Source organism: Rutidosis leptorrhynchoides, chromosome 4 (genome assembly GCF_046630445.1).
Source record: "Rutidosis leptorrhynchoides isolate AG116_Rl617_1_P2 chromosome 4, CSIRO_AGI_Rlap_v1, whole genome shotgun sequence".
Classification (NCBI taxonomy): Eukaryota; Viridiplantae; Streptophyta; class Magnoliopsida; order Asterales; family Asteraceae; genus Rutidosis; species Rutidosis leptorrhynchoides.
Window position 1 is genome coordinate 303,329,380 of NC_092336.1, and position 27,210 is coordinate 303,356,589.

Sequence of the window (27,210 nt, forward strand, 5' to 3'; positions counted from 1 at the left end):
ATACATTTAATAATATATATATTTCATATATTCATTTTGTTATTACTTTTCGTTATGTCATGTGTATTAAATATATTTTTAAAATATACATTTGTTTATTAATAATAGTAGTTATAATAAAACCAAAATAATATTAGTAGTGGTAGAAATGATAATAATTATAATACTTAATGATAATTATAATGATATTAATAATTATAATTGTAAAATATTAATTTTTACAGTTAATGATAGTTATGTTACTGATTTTAGTAATTACATAATAATAATAATTCCTGTGATAATACAATTAATACTACTTATGTTAATGATAGTAATTATACTTAATAATTATGAAATGTTACAAGTACTAATATTAACGAAAATAATAATAATTTGTATCATTCTCAGGATAATAATAATAATCGTAATCATATTGATAATAGTAATACTTATATTGATAGTACTGACAGTTATAAGATTTCAATAAAACTACTTTTTTTGATTTTTGATTTAGATTACAATAATAATAATAATATTACTGAATATATAATATCAATACTCTTCATTATGATCATAATAATAATAATCATACTTATTCTATTAATAATAACTCAGTTAATAATAATATTTGGAATAATGATAATAATAATTACATTTAACAATAATACTAGTTAATAATAATAATAACAATTAAAATGATATTAACAATCCTAATAATAATAATAATAATAATAATAATAATAATAATAATAATAATAATAATAATAATAATAATAATAATAATAATAATAATAATAATAATAATAATAAGAGTATGCTACCTTAGAAGTCCCCATTAAAAAGATGCATCAAGCTGGGATCGAACCCGAGACCTCTCGGTTACACACTAACACTCATTACCACTAAACTGTTTCCCAATTTTCTGATATGTACCAACTTCACATAAATATAACCCGTAATTTATTATCATCTTCTCCTTTCTTAACTGTGATCGAACCAAATCTCAATCAGACTTTAATAACTAGTTTAATTTAGATTTTGATACATAAACAGAAACAAAGAGATCGTGGAAATTTTAATTAACAACAATAAAAAAAAATTATGTTGCTGTTGCTTGCTGCCGTCGCAAAAACAAAAAAAAAATATTTGATTGTTGATTCGAGTACGTTTCAGACCAAGATCACAACATAAGATAGTTTATAAATCATGTATAGAAACTATTGAAATCATCAATTTACCTTAAAACACACATACAAATTCGAATTTCGCTATGAACGATTCGTTTGATTTTTTGAAACAAAACTTTGACTCTGAAATTAAAATTTGTTAGTTGGAATTGGAAACTGAAATTTGGCAGACAGTTTAAGTGAAAGATTCCTAATAACTCTGCATCTTTACATTTTGAAAATCGGTTTAAATTCGAGTTTTGGCTAAAAAGGTACAACGAACAGAGGACTTGCTTAATTTCTTTAATTTTCTACTTATAAATCTCATATTTGCAGAGACTAGTGTAGCATAAAGTATTGATTGGTTTTCGTTTGGTGACCAATTTAGTCGACATCCTTCACTAGCAAAGATAGGTAAAATAAGAAAAATTAAAAAGCAGAATAAGACAGTTAGCTAATTTGTACAAATTGTTGGCTTTATGGTTTATATTTAATTAGTAATAATAATTAATAAATATATATATACTAATAATATTATTAAAAAAATTGCTAATAATAGTAGTAATATATATATATATATATATATATATATATATATATATATATATATATATATATATATATATATATATATATATATATATATATATATATATATATATATATATAGCAATAATACTAATACTAATAATAATAATAATAATAATATTAGTAATAAGAATAATGGTATCTACTAATAATACTTTCAATAATAACATAAAAAAAAAACTTTGAAAATAATGATAATAATAATTTTAAATAAAAATGAAACTTTTTACTAATAATAACAATATTACTAATAATAACTAAAATCATAATTTTACTTCAAATTATAATATTATTATTAATAATGATAACAATAATATTAATTCTAATAATAATAATATAACAAATCAAAAACAGTAAACGATAGACAATTAAATTCACGGGTGATTGAATCATTCAATCAATTATGTCCTATTTGTGATTTATATCGCATAAAGTAAAATATAATACTATATTAATAATAATAAGAATATAATAATTATGATTTATAATATAAAATTGATACTAGATCATGTGCAAGAAATAAATAGTTTAAGCAGCCAGTAAGTTGATTATTATCTGTCGACACATATAAAAAGATATTATTTCGTACACCGATGATAATTAGTTTATATATAAAAGTCCTCATAAATATGTATTAAATCTATGTGAACACTAAAGAAATGCCAACCGAATATTACAATCGTTTACCATTAAAGCTCGAATTCGTTTATCTTCAATATACCATATGTATGTATAAATACATCTTAATGTCAGGTTTTATTATATAACTAAATATATATTAAATATATATTTTCAAACAAATAAATAAGTTTAATAATTAATCTTATATATTTTATAATTAATGTTCATGTATATATATATATATATACATATATATATATATATATATATATATATATATATATATATATATATATATATATATATATATATATATTTATTTATTTTGATAACAACTTAATAATTCTAAATATTATTTTGCAATTACTAATTCTTAATTGATTAAAGTGTATTTTATTAATTCAAATTATTATATATATTATTATATTTATTTTTACATATACATACTTATTTATATAACTATATATATTTATTTATAACAAATGGTTCGTGAATCGTCGGAAATAGTTGAAGGGTAACTTGAATATATTAAACACAGTTCAAAGTTTTTGAGACTTCAACATTGCATACTTTGCTTATCGTGTCGAAACTATATAAGATTCAAGTTTAAATTTGGTCGAAAATTCCCGGGTCATCACATTATACTTTACCGATATTGATACAACCTATTGTTTAGGTCAAGACTAGCATTCGTTCTTACACACGTTAACTTTGTGAAGTATATATATTCTCGTGCACTCAAGTTGAGATCATAGTCCCACTTTTACTCTTTTTTACTTATACTTGGGATGAGAAAACATAAACGTTTCGTTTTACAAAGTGAACACAAGTACGAAAACAAACATTCTACGTACGAGTTAGAACAGAAATCCTCAAGTCTAATTATCATTAGTTACACTTGTAGGGTGTAAGCGAGAACTTATGTTGTGTGGCCATACGGGTTTGACGAACCCTCATTCGGAAGAATGAAACGTATTTTCGGGATATAGTGTAGGTTCTAACACTATGATGTAGAGGTACTATTCAGTTAAGTCTTGATAATTGGGTGCTCGTGATACAAACAACAACTTTTAGAATGTAAACGATTTGGATAATCACTTATTACTAAATCTTGTGGTTCAATACAATATACTTACTAAACCTATGATTTCACCAACGTTTTTGTTGAGAGATCTTCTATGTTTTTCTCATGTCCTTGAATGATAAGTGATACACGCTTCCGTACTTACTTTTTGATAGTTGCTTGGATGTCGAGTATACATGCATACATGGAGCGTCTTTTGACTTACTTTAAATTGTGTCGCATAGGTTTCAATTGTACTTTAAAACGTTGTAACTTATTTAGTCGTTGAACTACTTTGTAAACTTTGAAACATCTCCACCTTTGAAATGAATGCGACATATTTTGGTCAAACGTTATATTAAAGACTATGACCACATAACGGGACCTAAGTAGACGGCACCGTCAATGACGATTTTGTCGGGTCGCTAAAAATACCCTCTCTAAGCATTAAGCGTCATGAAAAATTAATGAGGCTTGAGACGGAAGATCACTGTTTAATCATTCGTTTCAAGAAGAAGACTGACAAGGTTGAGGTTAAAGATATAGAAAATGACCCTGCAAGTATCAAGGTAGAGAACCAGAATAATGAAGGAATCCATTCATCAAACGAATCCTCAGAAGAACATTATTCCAATGATGACGAGGAAGAGCAACATGAAGAAATTCTGGATAATTCACACTCTCCAACCGAACCAGATCTAGGGGAGCTGGACTCTTTTTCAGATCAGATTCCGGTCATATCTACACACGCAGACATGATAACCTTCATCAATGATACCGATGAATTTGAAAATATTCTCGAAGCCATCCGTAAATCAACAATTGATTTCACGTTACGCTTAACGGAACGAATCATGGCTATCCATGAAGAATACAACCTCTATATCCAAAGAGAATACAATGATTTTGAAATCCTAGAAGAACACATTCAAGACTTTATCAACACTCTTCACGATCATATCTACCAAGAAGAAAGGCAACAAGAGCACAATTCAGTGGTTTGCACTATTCTTGAGACAAGATTCTGTCGAGATCAGAAGATCATTTACTCTAAAGTTTACAACGCCTTAGCCGGATCTGCACTTTCGTTCTCAGCAAACCAACGAGCACTACTGACTCTCATCTGGAAGCACATGGATATTTCCACCGGACGCCCGACTTATCACTCTAATTTGAAAATGATCGAGGATATTCACAGCTTTTTTGCTCTCTTAGAAAGAGATAATTTCGAAAGCACACTAGACAGGCTAGTGATTTACGTAACAATTGATCACCATACTGATCTGATTATCAAAAAGTTACGAGACGCAGTTACAGAGGAAGTAAGGAGCAACAATCCGTTCTATCATCTTGAACCAGATCGAGTCAATATTGCCACCTACGTTACGAAGCAGATATCACGTATCTTCCACAAATCCACAGATCCAAGTTTCACATTCAAAGCCGGATGCCGGGAGATATACTCAAAAACTGTGACATTAATGCTCGGGTTAGGATTTTTGTTCACTTATTTTTTTAACTTCGCCTTTTAACTAATTTGTGTAAAGCTATAGACTCCTACTATGGAGATCACCATTCCGAAGATTTCGAGATACTAAAGATACAGTTTCTAACATTGTTTGAAGACCCCCGAAATGAGCATCCCATCAGAGAAATAATCACCACCAGCACTTCCTCTATGATTGATATTCATGGGTCAACTAGTAGAGCCGTGGATCATATTCTCATCGGACTTTAGGATTTATCACGAGCCGAAACTGCACACTACTTATCTTTTAGAAGATCTTCAAGAGAAGTACCGGATCTACTACCACTTTTGGTCCGACACTTTCTCAGGATTTACCCACCTAGACTCACATTCTCTCGAGAAGACCAAGATTATAACCACCAGCGAGGAATGTTTTCTTTTTAAAGCATCACTACGGTCGAGCCAACGACCTTAAACAAAAGCGCTTGATATCGGCTAAAAAGTCACGTTTTTACCCCAGTATTAAGGCCCAAAAATAAGAAAGATTCAAACTTTGTTGGCAAAATACTCACTTCATTGGTTAGAATTGGAGAGCAAGTAATTACGAAGATGGTGCAAAAATAATCAAGAGAATCAGAGCTAAAACGAAGATTCTAGAGCGAAAACGGTGAAAGACAAGATATCAAGTTATGATCCAGTGAATCAAGGCTGACCAGGCACAAAAACGGCCTGCCATACAGCTTGCCAAATGGCTTACCAGTATGGCAAACGGCCTGCCAAATGGTCAGGCAAACGGACTCGATAAACGGCTTGCCTAGCAAACGGCCAGCCAAATACGGCATGCCAAAAGGCTTGCCAAACGGCTTGCCATGTGACGACCCGGAAATTTCTGACCAAATTTAAACTTAATTTTAACATGAATTCGAAACGATAAGCAAAGTCTGTTAAACTGAATCTCAAAATTTTGAATTGTTTTTATGAAACCATTTAAACCTTTGACTATTACCGATGATTCACGAACTATTGGTTGCAAATAAATAAATATATATATATATATATATATATATATATATATATATATATATATATATATATATATATATATATAAATGTAGGTATATATATAATAAATAATTATAATTAAGTAAAATAATATACATGATCATAAGGTTATTAAAATAAATAAATATATGAATATGACTTCTATATGATATGATTGAAACATATTGTAATATATTAAAACGTATAAATATTAAATATTAAATGTATGATATTATATATATCATTTGTAAACATTACATAAATAATAAATTTTAATATATTAAATGTATTTACAAGTTAAAAATATAGTTGTTATACTAATATTGTTATCATTATTACTTCATTATTAATATTAATATTAATGCTAATATTTATATCAGTATTATTAATATTACTGTATATATTGTATAGATACGAAATTTGATACATTTTAATTGTTATAGTATTATTAATACTAATATTATTGTTATACATTCTATAATAATTTTTTATCATTATCATTAGTAATATTATTATTACAATTATATTATTATAAATTTTTATTATTATAATATTAAGAATATTATTATTATAGTTATATTTAATATAAAGGTTAATTATAAATTTATAGAAATAAATAGATATAAGAAATATATAAATACACATAGATATATACAGATATATAAATATATGCGTTATATATAGACATATATTAGGAAATCTATATTATTACTTATTATTATTATTATTATTATTTGTATTTAAATTATTATTAATATAATTATAATTATTAATTATTAATAATAATTATATAAATCACGTACGATTTTTAGAATCCAATTCTGTTTGACATAGCTTTCAAACTTTATTAATCTTTGTCTTCTATCCCTGAATCTGTTATAACGCGTAATCAAATCATATTAGCAGACAAATTCTTTTAGGGTCGATGGTTTTCTTTTATTTTCTTCTGATTAATTAATTTTGGTCGTACCAATCAAACTAGCAAACAACCGCTAATTAAGTCAATTTAGCTGTGATGGTATCTATTAACTCCTATATAATACTCTGCAATTACAATTCGATCAAAATCAGAAAAATCAAATTTTAATTCAAGAAAACAGTCACGATAAACTCTGTTCTTCATTTTTTTTAAACTTCGAATTCGAGTTTTATTTAAAAATCTATTAATGCAGTTGGGTTAAAAATCTTTCATTTTAACTGTATGCAAAATTTCAAGGTCCAATTCATCATGTCGAGTACGAATTTTGAAGTCAAAGGTTCTAAATAAAAAGTCAAACGAACATTTAAAGAGTAAATTAGAGCTGTAGATATTGTTTCTGTTGAAATTAGTGATTCATAATGTTTATATGAATAATTTTCAACATAATTCATGTTATAAATTTTTCTTAAAACTGTTTATAAATCAAAATCAAAGTTGGAGTTATTGTGTTCTTCACATTACAGAAATTTCAATTTTTATTTATATATATTTTTATCTACACTGATTAATCAAAATCATTATATACAGATAATTCCTGGTTCGTTTACACCCTCTAATATAGTTAGTAATTGATTATTATGATTTTGATATACACTCTGATCGAATTTGATAGTGGAGAAGATGAAAGGAATAAACAGATATATTATCAGGTTTAAATATAAACGGGTTATAATGTTAATCAGAAAAATGGTTACGGGGTAATGGTTAGAGAGTGATGCTGGTGACCGAGAGGTCTCGGGTTCGAGCCCGGTTTGGGGCTTTTCTTTTTAGAAAATCTTTTAAAGGTAGTTTTTATTTTTAAAACTTATTATTATCATTATTATTGTTATTATTATTATTATTATTATTATTATTATTATTATTATTATTATTATTATTATTATTATTATTATTATTATTATTATTATTATTATTATTATTATTATTATTATTATTATTATTATTATTATTAATTATTGTTATTAATAAAAGTATTATAATAATTAAATTTAGTTTACTATTATGATTATTATTATTATTATTATTATTATTATTATTATTATTATTATTATTATTATTATTATTATTATTATTATTATCATCATCATGATTATTATTATTATTATTATTATTATTATTATTATTATTATTATTATTATTATTATTATTATTATTATTATTATTATTATTATTATTATTATTATTATTATTATTATTATTATCATCATTATTATTATTGTTATGTTATTATTAGAAATTATTATTATGATTCATATTATAGTTATTAGTATTATTATTACTAGTAATAATAGTTATCATTTAATATTAATAATTAAAATTACAATTATGATTACTATTGTTATTATTGTTAAGATAAGTATTATTATTACTATCATGCTCCAAATTAATATTATTTTCATAAATATTAGTATTGTATCATTTTTAGTACTATTACTGTTAATAACAACAAAAGTATTATTAATATGATTACCATCATTAGTAATGTTAATATTAAAAATTATTATCATTTTTACCGAAAATTGTTATTTTTATATCATTACAACTATATAATATTTATTATTATTTTTACTACAAATATCATTAATATTATTATGATTCTTACTATAATTACTATTATTATAAGTAATTTTTATATTTATCATTATAATCAAATACAACTTCTATTTAATATTATTAATATTATAAAAATATATATACAAATTAACAATATGAATTATTTATATTAACAATTTTTATATAAATACACATATATATAAACAATTAGGTATTGTTAAAATATATATATATATATATATATATATATATATATATATATATATATATATATATATATATATATATATATATATATATATATAACTATCAAATGATAATCATTTTCAAATATATATACAAATTAAATATATAATATATAAAGTTATAATATATGAAATTGTTCCATTATGAATATGTGTTTTAATATACATATGAATAATATAGGTTCGTGAATCCGAGGCCAACTTTGCATTGTTCAGTTTCGTCGTATAAATATTTTTACTACAAAATATTGGATTGTTAGTTTCATTTGCTCCCTTTTTAAATGCTTTTGCAATATATATTTTTGGGACTGAGAATACATGCGCTGCTTTTATAAATGTTTGACGAAATAGACACAAGTACTTGAAACTACATTCTATGGTTGGATTATTAAACCGAATATGCCCCTTTTTAGTCTGATAATCTAAGAATTAGGGAACACACACCCTAATTGACGCGAATCCTAAAGATAGATCTATTGGGCCCAACAAGCCCCATCCAAAGTACCGGATGCTTTAGTACTTCGAATTTATCATGTCCGAAGGGAGTCTCGGAATGATGGAGATATTCTATATGCATCTTGTTAAGGTCGGTTACCAGGTGTTCAATCTATATGAATGATTTTTGTCTCTATGCATGGGACGTATATTTATGAGAAATGGAAATGAAATATTATGGTCTATTAAAATGATGAAAATGAATGATTATGATAAACTAATGAACTCATCAACCTTTTGGTTGACACTTGAAAGCATGTTTATTCTCATGTATGAAAGAAATCTTCCGCTGTGCATGTGCTCATTTTAGAGATATTACTTGTAGTCCTTCATGACATATTTCAAAAGACGTTGCATTCGAGTCGTTGAGTTCATCAAGATTATTATTAAGTCAATTATAGTTTGATATATTATGAAATGGTATGCATGCCATCAAATTTCGATGTAACGAAAGTTTATCTTTTTAAAAACGCATGCAATGTTTGTAAAATGTATCATATAGAGGTCAAGTACCTCGCGATGTAACCAAATGTATTGTATTCGTCCTTATGGATTAGGACGGGTCGCTTCATGCCAGCCGTTTGCAGGAAAAATTCTTGTTTATTTAAAGGGTATTTGTCATTCATTCCAACACACACTTCAATTCACTTCTTTCTCTCTCTTGTACAATACTAGTCATACTCTCAAGGCCTTCGACTCCGTGCGGAAAACCTAGTACCCGGAGAAGAACGCCGAAGATTGTATTAGGAGCGGTCTGGAGTCTTGAAGTTATCACTTTCGTATTCAGAACTCATTTATGATGGAATTTGACAATCTTTTAAACAAACATGTTCTACATATTAACAAAGTTCATAAAACCCATTTTATGAAGATTAAAGTAAGCGAAAGCATGCAAAGCACATGTTATATTTTATCCATTTTAAAAGACAAATTCCACGAATATATCAAGTCTTGAAGATATGCTTACAAGTATAAGAGCTAGTAAGAAGGTTATACCTACTCCAAGTTAGGAGGTAAAAATGGGTGAAGATGATGAAGAAGATGATGAACAAGAAAGCTTCTTACTTGAAGCCTCAAGCCTTGTATACCCACAAGCTACCAATAATCAACACCACTCTTGAAATGGTTAGGATTTTAGACACCAAGTATTAGCTTCAAACAAATTTTTGAACCCTTTTTCTTGCTTGAAATTTTCGGCCAAATGGAGCAAGAGAGGAGAGAAATGTTTTGCTAATTTTGAATATTACTTGAGAATGGATTTGTGTGTGAGAGAATGAACTTGCATGCCCTTAAACAAAGAGAAAGTTTAATGCCACACTCAAGCATGGGTGGCTTGTCTTGGGAGCCCAAAACCGCCACCACCCATGCTCCTTTTTTTTGTTTTTTTTTTGTTTTTTTTTTTTGCAACATCTTTTAAATACTTGTACATGTTGTTAATTACTTGCTATTATATTTTATAAATCCCTTTTATAAAATATAACTCCAATTAATATTTTAAGTACTTATAAACCATCAAATATATTATTAAGCAAGTATAAAAGGGGTTGTAGCTTCTACTTTTATAATCCTTTTATAAAATGTAGAACACACATTAATTGTTTAACCACTTAAACAATTAAATCCATTATATATATTAATTATCCAAATAATTTTATATCAAGTTATTTATATTTTAGAAAACCAGTTTTCTAAAATTTAAGTGTCGAGTATTCACTTGATGATCCAATCGTTAAGATAAATACTTATAAGGTGTTGATAAGCTTGTTATTGGGTATGACCCGACTTGGATCATAACATGTTAGCCACATTAGTTTAATATGTCTCTCGGGCATATGAAATACCTTCAATCTCCCACTTGCACGAGAAACATAAGAAATTAATGCAAGTGATGGATACCACCTAACGACCATCCATCACCCCTAATATGTTATGACTTAGTGCCATTCAATAACATCATCCCTTTCGAGTTCCCATCTCGAATATGATTAGGTGAATCTTTCAATATATCCTTTTGTCCTAGATGTCATGTTAAATCCAAGAGACATAGAATGATCACTCTCTTATAGATTTAACTTTATCAGTCCTTAGACATCTGACTCTCAACGAATAAGAGGGACAAATTCCATCTTGGCTACATACGTCCTGGACACTACACTTCGTACCATACCTGAAGCCTCCCTTATGAGCTACCTTTTTAGAATAGCGAAGGAAAGAATTAAGGCACGATATTCGGTGAATATCTAAACCCAATATGTATCTCAGGTCAGAGGATACAATGATATTCTCCTTTACTCAAGATTACATGTGATCAACCACAAAGGCTCCATACAGTAAATCTTGAGAGCGGGTCTTCCAATATTTGTGTCCCACAAATATCTATGAACCTTGGTTGCAACCTTGCCCACATTCACCATTTGAATGTTAACCAATCCAAGTTCATAATAGTCTAGACCTCACACTTGTTCCCACAAATGTGATCAACTATGGAATTTAGAATAATTATTTATTCATGGATAAAATATGCAAAATTGGAACATGACTCATAATTAAATTAATACCATAATTATATTAATGAGTTTGAACTAATTCGTTCCGTTACAATACATAAAATAGATCATTTCCAATCACTAAAATATCGAAGCCCTAATGCACAAATATGTCCCTCATGTTTTGGCCCATGTAAAAGCTTCGTGAGTGGATCCGCAACATTATGATCTGTGTGAACTTTGTGAATACATATCTTTCCCTTTTCAACTGCATCCCTGATGTAGTTGAATCTCCGCTCAATGTGATGAGTCTTTTAATGAGCACGAGGTTCCTTGATTTGAGTAATCGCACCCTCGTTGTCACAAAAGATCTCAAGAGGGTCCTGAATGGAAGGGACCACTCCTAAGTCGTCGATGAATTTCTTCATCCATGCAGCTTCCTGAGCTGCCAGTGAGGCGGCAATGTACTCCGACTCTGTAGTGGATAACGCAACAACATCCTGTTTTGAACTCTTCCAAGAGACCGCACCACCATTTAACATGAAGACATAACCGGATTGTGATCGAGAGTCATCTCGATCAGTTTGGAAACTCGCGTCCACGTAACCCTTTACAGCTAGTTCCTCCTCACCAGACCCATATATTAGAAACATATCCTTAGTTCTTCTAAGGTATTTCAATATACTTTTAACAGCAACCCAATGACTGTTTCCTGGGTTATTCTGGTATCTACTTGTCAAGCGTAGAGCGCATGACACATCCGGTCTAGTACATATCATTGCATACATGATAGACCCAATAGCAGATGCGTATGGGACATTTTTCATCCTCTCTTGTTCATCTTTTGTGATGGGACACTGAGATGAACTGAGAACGGTTCCTCTTTGAATAGGTACCAAACCTTTCTTAGAGTTTTCCATCTTGAACCTTTTCAAGACCTTATCAATGTATGTACTTTGACTTAAACCTATCAATCTTTTGGATCTATTCCTATAGATCCCTATCCCCAATATATATTGTGCTTCTCCAAGATCCTTAATGGAGAAGCAACTCTTTAGCCAAGTTTTGACTTCTTACATTGTGGTAATATCATTCCCAAATAATAATATATCATCCACATATAGCACAAGGAACATAACAGAGCTCCCACTAGCTTTCTTGTATACACAAGCTTCATCACCATTTTTAATGAAGCCAAATTTCTTTGCCTCTTCATTAAAACGATGATTCCACATTTTAGATGCTTGTTTCAATCCGTAGATTGATTTCTTTAACTTGCATACCTTTTTAGGATTTTTCGAATCAACAAAAACTTCGGGCTGTACCATATAGACATCTTCCTCAAGATATCCATTTAGGAAAGCGGTTTTGACATCCATTTGCCATATTTCATAATCATAATGAGCAGCAATGGCAAATAATATCCTAATAGACTTTAGCATTGCCACAGGCTAGAAAGTTTCATCATAGTCAACCCCTTGAGTTTGAGTGAAACCTTTCGCTACAAGTCTAGCTTTGTATGTATCCAAGTTTCCATGTATGTCGGTTTTCTTCTTGAAAAGCCATTTGCAATCAACTAGCTTGGAGCTAGGAGGTTGGACAACAAGTTCCCAAACTTGGTTTTCATACATGGATTGCATCTCGGCATTCATGGCTTCCTGCCATTTGTCTTTATCAATCCTTGATAAAGCATCTTCGTAGTTTATCGGTTCATCCAAATCAACCGTATAGCAACCATCCATGAGAAAACCATATCTCTCAGGAGAATTACTAATCCTACTAGATCTACGAACGCTCTGTATACTTTGATCATCCACATGATCATTTTCAACATCCTCATGTTGAGTGCTAGTGTCAGCCATTTGTGTATCATTGACTTGATCTTGAACCTCTACAAGATCTATTTTCCTTTCACCATCACCTTCCATAAGGAATTTGGTTTCAAGGAATTCCGCCTTTCGAGCAACAAATACATTTTGCTCTGTCCGATCATAGAAATAGTATCCCATATCATCCTTGGGATATCCTATGAAGATACACTTTGTGGATCGAGCATGTAACTTATTAGCAACATGGCGCTTAGGATAAGCTTCACATCCCCATACTTTCAAGTATGATATAGAAGGAGGTTTTCCAAACCACATCTCATGAGGAGTTCGTTCCACTTTCTTGGTTGGGGCCATATTTAAAATACGGGATGCGGAGCTTAGGCAATAACCCCAAAATGATAGAGGTAACGAGCTTCTTGCCATCATAGATTGAACCATATCCATTAGGGTTCGGTTCCTCCTTTCGAAAACTCCATTAAGTTGGGGTGTTCCGGGTGGAGTAAGTTGTGAGATAATGCCACAACTCCTAAGATGATCTTGAAAAGCATCGCTTAGGTATTCACCTCCTCTATCGGTACGAAGTACCTTAATTGTCTTATTGAGTTGATTTTGTACTTCGTTTTGATATTCTTTGAATGCTTCAAAAGTTTCGTCCTTGTGTCTTAATAAGTAGACATATCCGAAACGACTAAAGTCATCAATGAAAGTAACAAAGTATCTTTCACCATTCCTAGTCATGGGCTTAAAGGGTCCACATACATCCGAATCTATTAATCCCAATAAGTCTTTAGCCCTTTCATAGGTCCCTTTGAAAGGTGCTTTAGTCATTTTGCCTTGCAAAGAATATTCACATAAATCAAACGAATCTATTTCATTTGATTTCAAAGTCCATTCTTTTGAAGTGTATGCATTCGGTTCTTGTTTATGTGACCAAGGCGACAATGCCATAAGTAGGAATCACTCAAATCCCTGTTGAGTTTCTTGGTGCTAGTATGGTATATTGAGCTACTAGATGATGTGTCATCATGAACCAATTCATGAATTCCATTTGAAGGCGAAGCCTTAAAATAGAATACATTATCTAAATAAACGTGGATATCATCATTAACAAAATTAAGATTAAAACCACATTGTTTCAAACGGGAAACGGAAATAATGTTTCGACATAAATCGGGTGATACAAAACATCATTCAAAATAAGTTCCAAACCACTTGGAAGCTTTAACACAAAGTCTCCTTGAGCCTTCACTTGCACTTTGGCTCCATTACCCATAAAGAGACTTGATGTTCCCGCTTGCTTGCTACTTCTTTTGAACCCCTGCAATGAATTGCAAATGTGAGTTCCACATCCAGTGTCTAATACCCATGTATTAGAAGAAGTAATACTAAGCTCTATATATACCATATATATATTACCTGAGAATTGCCCCGCATCCCTCTTTTCCTTCAAATCCTTAAGGTAGACCGGGCAGTTTCGTTTCTAGTGACCCATTTCACCGCAACCGAAACATGGGTCTTCCTTGGGGTTTGCTTGTCCGGCAACCTTTTGCTTCTTGTTCATGTTTTTGGTTGGAGTAACCATCTTCCCCTTTTCCTTGCCTTGATGAGCGGGTCCTTTCCTCTTAGCCGCCTTAGGCTTAAAGGTGTTGTTACCTTTGGACCCACCATCATTGATCATTAGCACGGGTGAAGCCCTTTTACCCATGCTAGTTTCGGCCGTCCTTAACATGCCATGAAGTTCACCAATGGTCTTATCCATCCCATTCATATTGTAATTAATTACAAATTGGTCAAACCTCTTTGACAAGGAGTTTAGGATAAGATCGGTGGCTAGCTCATTAGATATGTTGAGATTAAGACGGTTTGCGCGATCAATAAGGCTTTTCATTTTGAGGACATTAGAGGATACAGATTGGGTGTCATCCATACGACATGCATGTAGCGCTCCAACCGTTTCGAAGCGCTCGACACGTGCTTGTTGAAGGAACATCTCCTTCAATTGCGTAATCATGTCATATGCACTATGATGTTCGAAATCCTTTTGGAGTTCGGGTATCATAGTCCCAAGCATTAGGCAAGCGACTTACACCGAATCGGCGCAATACTTGTCATAATAAGCCATGCCCTCTAGATCTTCCTCATCCGGTTGGTCGGGAATAGGGTCCTCCAACACATACGCTTTATCCTCAAGTTTGAGGACAATTCTAAGATTACAGAACCAATCCATAAAGTTTGTATAGTTGAGTTTGTCTTTCTCGAGGAGAGACCTTAATGATAGGTTGTTTAGGTTAAGTGGTGCATTTTGCATGTTGTTGTTATTTGCGGCCATCTACAAAATTAAGAAAGTTCATTTAAGTATCGATTTTAAATTTAATAAACAACACCCTTTTATAATTAATTGTCTTATTAAATATTAGAATCTAACGGTAAATCAAATTTCGGTTAGGTGACCTTTATCCCGTTATTTGATTTAGCTAGGTAGTCATTTATATGAAAATTGCAATCCTTTTGCAACTTCTAAATTATGGGATCATGCAATCCTTTTGCATGGAATATTTATCCCATCAACGCCTATTTGTTCCTCATGCTTCGGTGACTCTAAGTTCATGATTCCCAAATTAAGTTGTCCTACTTATGTAAACATGTAAAATCAACATAAAGTGGTTAGGTGACCTTTATCCCACAAGCATGCAAATTTTACCTTAACCATATTAGTTAGTTCATAATGGTTAGGTGACCTTTATCCCATTATGAGTTCCCTACTATGTTCAAGTGTTCCCACAAAAGGATGGCGTTTAACTTGTTTACCTTGTTTTAGTTAAGGGATTTTAAGTTTTCATAAATTCTAGTTTAAGAAAACATTTGCCATACACCAACATGCATTTGGTGTATATTACATTATGAAAAACCAATTTTCATGTCATATTAGTAAAGCCAATTATATGATATAAACCATTTTATATACATTAACATCATGTCCTTAATAACCATTTATTAGTGTCCTTTTGTTGTTTTAATTATAACCAATTATAATGTCATTTTGCAAGTTGTAAATATGTGATTATCTTGTATCAACCAAGCATACAAACACAATAAACATGCAAAACAAATAAGTCCACAATCAAGCCAATTTGGTAGACATTTGTTTAGCCAAAACAAATGTCACCTTCTAAGGGTTATGACAAAGTAGGAGATTTATAATCTCCCACTTAATCTTGCATCCAAATGCTTCCAACTTGTGTTCATCTTCATCATCTTCATTCTTCATTCTCTTTACAAAAAAAATATATCCTAATACATTTTTTCTAGAAAATGAAATTACAACCTAATCTATTTTACATACCAAACATATAATAAATTACAAATGAATAAAATTACAAATTATTACAAACCAAATGAATGATTAATATTACAAACCATAAGAATGAATAAAACAACCACATCATACAACCATTAAAACACAAGGTCTAGGCTTGATTGTGAACCATATCATACAACAAAATTTGACCAAAAAATAAGTTCCAAACCCATTTTGGAACCCCTAATTTTCGGCCAAAAAAGGATCCCACCCAAAATCCAAAATTTTTACATTCTAGTTTCATGCATGTTACTAGATTGTAAGATTAGTGGATTTAAAAGTCATAAACAAGAAGCATATTTCAAAGACCTTGGCTCTAGATACCATTGATGGAATTTGACAATCTTTTAAACAAACATGTTCTACATATTAACAAAGTTCATAAAACCCATTTTATGAAGATTAAAGTAAGCGGAAGCATGCAAAGCACATGTTATATTTTATCCATTTTAAAAGACAAATTCCATGAATATATCAAGTCTTGAAGATATGCTTACAAGTATAAGAGCTAGTAAGAAGGTTATACCTACTCCAAGTTAGGAGGTAAAAATGGGTGAAGATGATGAAGAAGATGATGAACAAGAAAGCTTCTTACTTGAAGCCTCAAGCCTTGTATACCCACAAGCTACCAATAATCAACACCACTCTTGAAATGGTTAGGATTTTAGACACCAAGTATTAGCTTCAAACAAATTTTTGAACCCTTTTTCTTGCTTGAAATTTTCGGCCAAATGGAGCAAGAGAGGAGAGAAATGTTTTGCTAATTTTGAATATTACTTGAGAATGGATTTGTGTGTGAGAGAATGAACTTGCATGCCCTTAAACAAAGAGAAAGTTTAATGCCACACTCAAGCATGGGTGGCTTGTCTTGGGAGCCCAAAACCGCCACCACCCATGCTCCATTTTTTTTTTTTTTTGCAACATCTTTTAAATACTTGTACATGTTGTTAATTACTTGCTATTATATTTTATAAATCCCTTTTATAAAATATAACTCCAATTAATAGTTTAAGTACTTATAAACCATCAAATATATTATTAAGCAAGTATAAAACGGGTTGTAAATGTAGAACACACATTAATTGTTTAACCACTTAAACAATTAAATCCATTATATATATTAATTATCCAAATAATTTTATGTCAAGTTATTTATATTTTAGAAAACCAATTTTCTAAAATTTAAGTGTCGAGTATTCACTTGATGATCCAATCATTAAGATAAATACTTATAAGGTGTTGATAAGCTTGTTATTGGGTATGACCCGACTTAGATCATAACATGTTAGCCACATTAGTTTAATATGTCTCTCGTGCATATGAAATACCTTCAATTTAATCTACTGGTACTTCTATCCCTTATCTCTATATAATGTTTTCTATCATTATGTTATGTGATATTGTTGCCATGATTAGCGAGTAGTTATCTTTAGTGTATGCTATGATGTAAGCAGTTATAATGCAGAAATAATATTATGGTTTGTGTATGCTGTTGAAATGCTTTCCGATTATGCTTTAAACTTAATCGTTTTTCCAACTAATAGACGTTGTTATAGGCCCTATTATTGGGAAGTCGTGAACCCCGATTTAGAGTACACTATCTGTAATGACCCGCACTTTTTCGATCGTTCTATACTTATAAGATTAATATTTACATAAATTAAACCTTACCAACATGATAAGCAATCCAAATTGTCGAGACTTATGTTTTTCGAAAAGAGTTTTACACAACGTTTGACCGTCTAGTTTGACCGATGATATCACGAACTATACAATATATGATAATTATACGTTTGTGTATATATATGTATATATACATATTTAACATGACCTAAGAATGTTTTAATATCTCATTTTGTATTAATAACAATAAGTTATAAGTATATTTTGAAACTACTAACTTAAGTTTTCAAAACGATAACCATACGTAACGTTATTTGACTTAAATACTTATGACCTATAATGTCTATACATATATCGTATAAGTAATGTATTTAATCACTTTTAAAGACTTAAATACATAAAACAATATAAGTATATTTACAAAAGATAGCTATATTTGAATCCTCGTTCCGTTTTCTCAAAGATTTCTATACGTATACCTAGGGTATATGTACCCGTATCATACGCAGCTTCTAGATGTATTTACTATTGGTATATACCAATAAAAATCTGCTCCTTAGCAGCCTTAAATGATTAAGAAACATGTGGAACCAACCATTTGTCAAGTAGCATGAATTATTTAGCAAGAAAACAAAGTTAGGTATCTTTTTTTTCCTTTATAACCTAAAAACGTTTTTATGCATGAACACCATTTCTTCACCCCATTTTCTCATACTTACACTTCCATTTCTCTCTCAAAATACTCTTAACTTCATACTTGATCATCTCCAAGCATTTTCCCCATCATTTAGCTTCAAAAACAACACTTAAACCTCATAAGATAACCTTACAAAAACACTTCAAGAAATCCTTCCAAGAACACCAACTTACTTCCAATCTTTCATCCACTTCCATCACCCTTTTGGTTCTAGGTTCTTACTCCTCTTTTACAACAACCTTGTCCAAGGAACTTGAGGTAGAATCTATGTTCATAACCTTATTCGATTCATATATATATAGCTATCTTATTTTGTGGTATAAAATTTTAACAACAAGAACATAGTTTGAATGTTTTCAAACTTGTTTGCAAACTAAATAGATCCTTCTAACTTAACTTTTAAAATACTCCAAGACCTGTAATATAACTTAAATATATGCTAATTTAACAAGGTATAACTTTGTTTTTCAAAGATTATCTTAAAAACTGTTTTTACGACGTCGGAGTGCCACCGGGGGCTGTTTTGGGTTGGATAATTAAAAACCATCTTAAACTTTGAATTGGAGGTTTATTTTCTGGAAAAATGATTTTTACTATGAATATGATAACACATAAAAATTTCATGATTTAACTCAAAGTATAAGTATTTTTAGAAAAATAATCATTTAAGGTTGTTTACATGATAGAAAATGATTAACCTCATAAGTTTCACTAAAGTTTGACCTATGACCTGTGATTTCGAATACAAACTAAGGTATTTACAGTTCATAGTCTTAAAGAGGGACTCGATCCAAGGAAGTGGAAAGTTGAATCAACGAAAACGGAGTTGTAACGAAGAAACTATGACCAAAACGAGATCGGATATCTAAGACTAGTTTAGCTACGAAAATAATTGGAGAAAATTAAATAAATCACATCTTTTTAAAATAACATGATATTTTATATATATGTACTCATAATTTAATTTTATATGGTTCAGGATCACCCGTAAACAATACGAGAAGATTAATCATAAGATCCCATGATTGTACGCAACACGTCATTTGACAACACCGGTACTTTATGTACGCAACACGTTATTTGACAACACCGGTACCGTGGGTCAAGATTAATCTCGACCAATACATATACGATGGGGGTTTTTATTTATTTCGATGGGGGGTTTTATTTATTAAACACCTAAATATGAACCATTAAAATTGAATTACTAACATCGGACTGCTAACTCCGGACTAAGAAATTATTAAAACTATTAAAAGTATAATAAGTATATATATGTGACGATTGTTTAAAATGGAAATATATTGATAAACTATATATGGATAGGTTCGTGATATCAACCGGAGACCAAGTCAAATTATATATATATCTTCAAGACGAAAGTGAGTATATAGTCCCACTTTTAAACTCCAAATATTTCGGGATGAGAATACATGTATTTTATGTTTTTCGTTATGGACACAAGTAACTGAAAAATATATTCTACGTTGAGTTGTACCACTGGCATACTTCCCTGTAGCTTGGTAACTGTTATTTACAGCGGTATTGTAAACGCGAATCCTGTTGATAGATCTATCGGGCCTGACAACCCCAACCGGACTGGACGACCAGTATTCAACGGTTGCACAGTACTTCGTTTCGTGACTACACTTGGTACGGTGTAGTAAGATTTCATAATAAAGGGAATATGCGACATGATTAAATGTTAAGTATGGTTACCAAGTGCTCAACCACTTAGAATATTTTTATTAAACTGTTTATATACGAAATCTTGTGGTCTATATATATATATTGCTGCCGGCATTAAACCTATATCTCACCAACTTTATGTGGACCTTTTAAAACATGTCTATTCTCAGGTGATTACTAAAGCTTCCGCTGCATTATGTTGAATTTGAGCAGGATCTTGCGTACGCATATTTGTGTCAAAAATAAAACTGCATACCCAAGGATTTGTGTTGTAAAATATGCTCGAAATCGTGTTGTTATCATTATATGTAAAGTTTGTAAGTCGAAGATTATCGCTAAACGATAATCATCTTTTTATTGTCTAAAGCTTGTAACAAAAATAATGGTTATGGTTTGTAATGTATAATATATGCAGTTTCTCTTTTAAAAATGTCGCATATAGAGGTCAATACCTCGCAATGAAATCATACGTTATCTAACACGTTCTTATGGTTAAGGAAGGGTTATGACATGTGGTATCAGAGCGGTGGTCTTAGCGAACCAGGTTTGCATTAGTGTGTCTAACTGATAAGTCGTTAGGATACATTAGTAAGTCTGGACTTTGACCGGATCTGATTTAAAAACCATTGCTTATCATTGTTGGTTAAAATTTATATGTAAATATTATGTAGTACTAATGGGTTAGTTGTTGTGTGATAGATGTCGGGCTCAAAACTTGTCATCACGTTCAGCGACTCCGAACCAGAATCTTCAGATGGTGTTCCAGTCATTAACCTATCCGATGACGAAAATAATATCTTTGGGGAAGACTCACAAATTCCGGATGAACCGACTATAGAGAACCCGGAAAGTGAACCCGAGGAGGAAAGTGAACCCGAGGAGGAAAGTGAACCCGAGGAGGAAAGTGAACCCGAGGAGGAAAGTGAACCCGAGGAAGAAATACAGGAAATTACAAAAGACGAGTTCGAACTAGGAAAGAAACGAAAGGCTAATGAATTAGAAAATTCAAATCCCGAGTTTAGTAAGGATGATGTGGCACCAACTCCACTAGACACTACCACCCCTATTCCCGCTATTCCTATTCGTTCTATCCCGGCATCCAGTTCTTCAGCCCCACCGCCAAAATATAGGCAGACAGCTAGGATAAGCGTTAGGCCATTCCTTGAACCTAAATGTCCTAGAAAATAGACCAAACGATGCACTGCCGTATTAAACCATGGGATCATATAATGTTTTGTATAATATTACTAGTGTGGTTTGCTTAATATTCGATGTAAGATAAGCATATGTAAAATAGTGAAGTATGAAATGCAATAATTTTCCATGGTTAAGTATTATTTAGATGGTAGTAATTGGTTCTGTACTAAGCTATTAAGTATGGACATTAACGGGTAGGTACTACCCTAGATATAATTATAAAATGCTAATAAGAAGAAAAGGCTTTTATAATAATACCTGGTTCATATTATTAACAAGCTATAATGTACTATAAATACACACTACATCTATAATAATCCATGTGAATAATTATTTTCTTTCATTAGGAAATGGCGCGATTGAATCGAATGACGGAACAAGAAATCCAGGAACTCATCAATCAGCGAGTGAACGACAGAATGTTATGGGTCGAGGCTGCAAGAGGTGCTGCAGTTAACCCAAATCCTCATGTGGGGTACACTTACAAAACTTTTCAAGCTTGCAAGCCCTCATCATTCAGTGGAACAGAAGGACCGATCGGTTTAACCCGGTGGATAGAAAAGATGGAGACTGTGTTTAAAATCAGTGGTTGTGTTGAAAAGGACATGACCAAGTATGCATCGTGCACTTTACAAGATAGTGCACTCACGTGGTGGAAAAATTTTGTGAAGGCTGTAGGAGGAGATGTAGCTTATGATACTCCGTGGGAAGAATTCAAAACAATGTTAATCAACGAATATTGTCCAAGGAACGAGGTTAGGAAGTTGGAAGATGAATTACGAAGTCTGAAGGTTATTGGTACTGAAATCACCAACTACAATCAGCGATTCATGGAATTAGTTTTGCTATGTCCTGAATTGGTTCCAACCGAAGAACGGAAAATTGAAATGTACAAAGATGGTTTGCCCAAAAAGGTCAAGGCAAATGTTACAGCATCGAAACCTAAGACAATTCATGAAGCTATAACCATGGAAAACGAGCTAATGGATCAGGTCATCATGGATAAGAAAGTATCCAATACTGATGTGAAGGTATCAGGTAACAAAAGAAAGTGGAATGGAAATTATGATCGAGGTAACCAACAACAATCTTTTAAGAAACAAGAAATCACGCAAGGTGCGGGTAGTGGTTTAAGCTTTGGTTATAAAGGACAAAATCCTTTATGCAACCGATGCCACAAACATCACTCTGGTTACTATAATGTGGTATGCAACAAATGTAATCGAAAGGGTCATCTTGCTGAAGATTGTAGGGCTCTCGTTACAAATACAAATGGTACCAAGACTCCTGCCACCAATGCAAATAGAACTGCTTTGGCTACCGTTACTTGTTTTGGGTGTGGAAAACAAGGTCACTATAAGAGCCAGTGCCCGAATCCAGAGAAGAATGTCGGACCTGCACGAGGGAGAGCATTTGTTATTAATGCTAGAGAGGCGTGTGAAGACCCGGAGCTTGTTACGGGTACGTTTACCATTAATAACTTATCCGCATCTATTATATTTGATACTGGTGCTGATAGAAGTTACGTGTGTAGAGACTTTCACGCTAAATTGAATTGTTCATCATTACCTCTAGATGCTAAGTACATGATTGAGTTAGCTAATGGTAAACTAATTAAAGCCGATAAAATTTGCCGTGATTGTAAAATAAATTTAGCCGGAGAAACGTTTAAAATTGATTTGATACCCGTAGAATTAGGAAGTTTTGATGTAATAGTCGGCATGGACTGGATGTCCAAAATAGGAGCTGAAGTTGTGTGCGCCAAGAAGGCAATTCGCATTCCTCGTAAGAATAAAACGCCAGTAATGATTTATGGAGAGAAGGGTAACTCAAAGCTAAAACTCATTAGTTATTTGAAAGCTCAAAAGTGCTTGAAGAAAGGGTGCTATGCTATCTTAGCACATGTTAATAAAGTTGAAAAGAAAGAAAAAGAGAAGTGCATCAATGACGTGCCTGTGGCAAGAGATTTTCCTGAAGTATTTCCGGAAGAGTTGCCGGGATTACCTCCATTTAGATCTGTAGAATTTCAAATAGATTTAGTACCAAGAGCTGAACCAGTGGCTCGTGCTCCATATAGACTTGCACCGTCCGAGTTAAAAGAACTTCAGAGTCAGTTAAAAGAATTACTGGATCGTGGATTCATACGACCAAGTACTTCACCGTGGGGAGCTCCAATTTTATTCGTCAAGAAGAAAGACGGATCTTTCCGAATATGTATAGATTATCGTGAATTAAATAAGTTAACTATCAAGAATCGGTATCCACTACCGAGAATTGATGACTTATTTGATCAACTGCAAGGATCATGTGTTTATTCGAAAATCGACCTAAGATTGGGCTATCATCAACTACGCGTCAAAGAAGAAGATATACCGAAAACTGCTTTTCGGACACGCTACGGTCATTACGAATTTTTGGTCATGCCGTTTGGATTGACGAATGCGCCAGCTGTATTCATGGACCTCATGAATCGAGTTTGTAGTCCATATTTAGATAAGTTTGTTATCGTTTTCATTGATGATATTCTTATCTATTCCAAGAGTGAACAAGAGCATGAGCAGCATTTAAGGTTGATATTAGAGTTGTTGAGAAAAGAACAGCTTTATGCTAAATTTTCTAAATGTGCTTTTTGGTTGAAAGAAGTGCAATTTCTTGGCCACGTTGTTAGTAGCAAAGGAATTCAGGTTGATCCAGCAAAAATTGAAGCCATTGAAAAATGGGAGACTCCTAAGACACCATCGCAGATACGCCAATTTTTGGGTTTAGCCGGTTATTATAGAAGGTTTATTCAAGATTTTTCCCGAATAGCTAAGCCGTTGACAGCGTTAACGCAAAAAGGGAAGAAGTATGAATGGACCTCTGAGCAGGAGAGTGCATTTCAAATACTAAAGAAGAAGTTAACTACGACGCCTATTTTATCGTTACCTGAAGGGAAAGATGATTTTGAAATATATTGTGACGCTTCGCGACAAGGTTTTGGTTGCGTTCTTATGCAACGGAAGAAAGTTATTGCATACGTATCCCGACAATTGAAGATTCACGAGCGGAATTATACGACGCATGATCTAGAATTGGGAGCAGTCGTGTTTGCATTGAAGATGTGGAGACACTACTTGTATGGGGTTAAATTCATTGTGTTTACTGATCATAAAAGTCTTCAACATATTTTTGATCAGAAACAGTTGAACATGAGGCAACGTAGGTGGGTCGAGTTAATAAATGACTATGATTGTGAAATTCGTTATCATCCCGGGAAAGCGAACGTAGTGGCCGATGCTCTAAGCAGAAAGGAACGAGAACCAATCCGAGTTCGAGTAATGAACATAAAAATTCGCATGAATCTCAACTCACAAATCAAAGAGGTTCAACAAGAAGCACTCAATATAGAAAACATAAGAAATGAAATAATGAAGAAGTATGAGAAGCAACTCGTTATACGGGAAGACGGAATTCGATATTTTGCAAATCGTATTTGGGTACCGAAGTTGGGTGGATTAAGGAAGTTGATATTGAACGAGGCACATAAGACAAGATACTCGATACATCCTGGAGTTGGAAAGATGTATCAAGATCTTAAGACACGTTATTGGTGGCCTAATTTAAAGACAGACGTAGCAACATATGTTGGGGAGTGTTTAACTTGTTCCAAGGTCAAAGCAGAACACCAGAAGCCGTCAGGGTTACTTCAACAACCAGAAATCCCAGAATGGAAATGGGATGGTATTACCATGGATTTCATCACGAAGTTACCAAAGACTGCCTGGGGTTACGACACCATTTGGGTGATTGTTGATCGTCTCACCAAGTCTGCACATTTCTTGCCTATAAAGGAAACGGATAGAATGGAGAAACTATTGCGATTGTATATAAAGGAAGTTGTTTCAAGGCATGGAATACCTATTTCCATTATATCTGATCGTGATAGTAGATTTACCTCAAAGTTCTGGCAATCACTACCGGAGGCACTAGGAACTCGTCTGGATATGAGTACCGCATATCATCCACAAACCGACGGGCAGAGTGAAAGAACAATTCAGACTCTTGAAGACATGCTCAGGGCATGTGTGATCGATTTTGGAAACGGATGGGATAAATATCTACCGTTAGCAGAATTCTCGTATAATAATAGTTATCATGCAAGCATTAAAGCTGCACCATTCGAAGCACTGTATGGAAGGAAGTGTAGATCTCCTATCTGTTGGAATGAAGTAGGAGATCGACAATTAACTGGTCCCGAGATCATACACGAAATGACTGAGAAGATAGTACAAATCAAGGAGAGATTGAAAACAGCCCGTAGTCGCCAAAAGAGCTACGCCGATGTCCGAAGGAAACCATTAGAGTTTCAGATTGGGGACATGGTTATGTTAAAAGTGTCACCATGGAAAGGTGTAATACGTTTCGGCAAAAGGGGTAAATTGAACCCAAGGTACGTAGGCCCGTTCAAGATCATCGAACGCATTGGACCGGTAGCTTATCGACTCGAGTTACCGCAACAACTCGCCGGAGTACATAATACCTTTCACGTCTCAAACCTTAAGAAGTGTCTTGCAAAGGAAGATCTCACCATTTCTCTTGAAGAAATCCATGTCGACGAGAAACTACAATTCGTCGAAGAACCAATCGAAATCATGGACCGTGAAGTTAAACAGCTCAAGCAGAGCAACATACCGATCGTTAAGGTTCGTTGGAATGCTCGAAGGGGTCCCGAGTTTACTTGGGAACGAGAGGATCAAATGAAACAAAAGTATCCACACTTGTTTCCCGATGACGCAAAATAGGTACAATTTTAAAATTTCGGGACGAAATTTATTTAACGGGTAGGTACTGTAATGACCCGCACTTTTTCGATCGTTCTATACTTATAAGATTAATATTTACATAAATTAAACCTTACCAACATGATAAGCAATCCAAATTGTCGAGACTTATGTTTTTCGAAAAGAGTTTTACACAACGTTTGACCGTCTAGTTTGACCGATGATATCACGAACTATACAATATATGATAATTATACGTTTGTGTATATATATGTATATATACATATTTAACATGACCTAAGAATGTTTTAATATCTCATTTTGTATTAATAACAATAAGTTATAAGTATATTTTGAAACTACTAACTT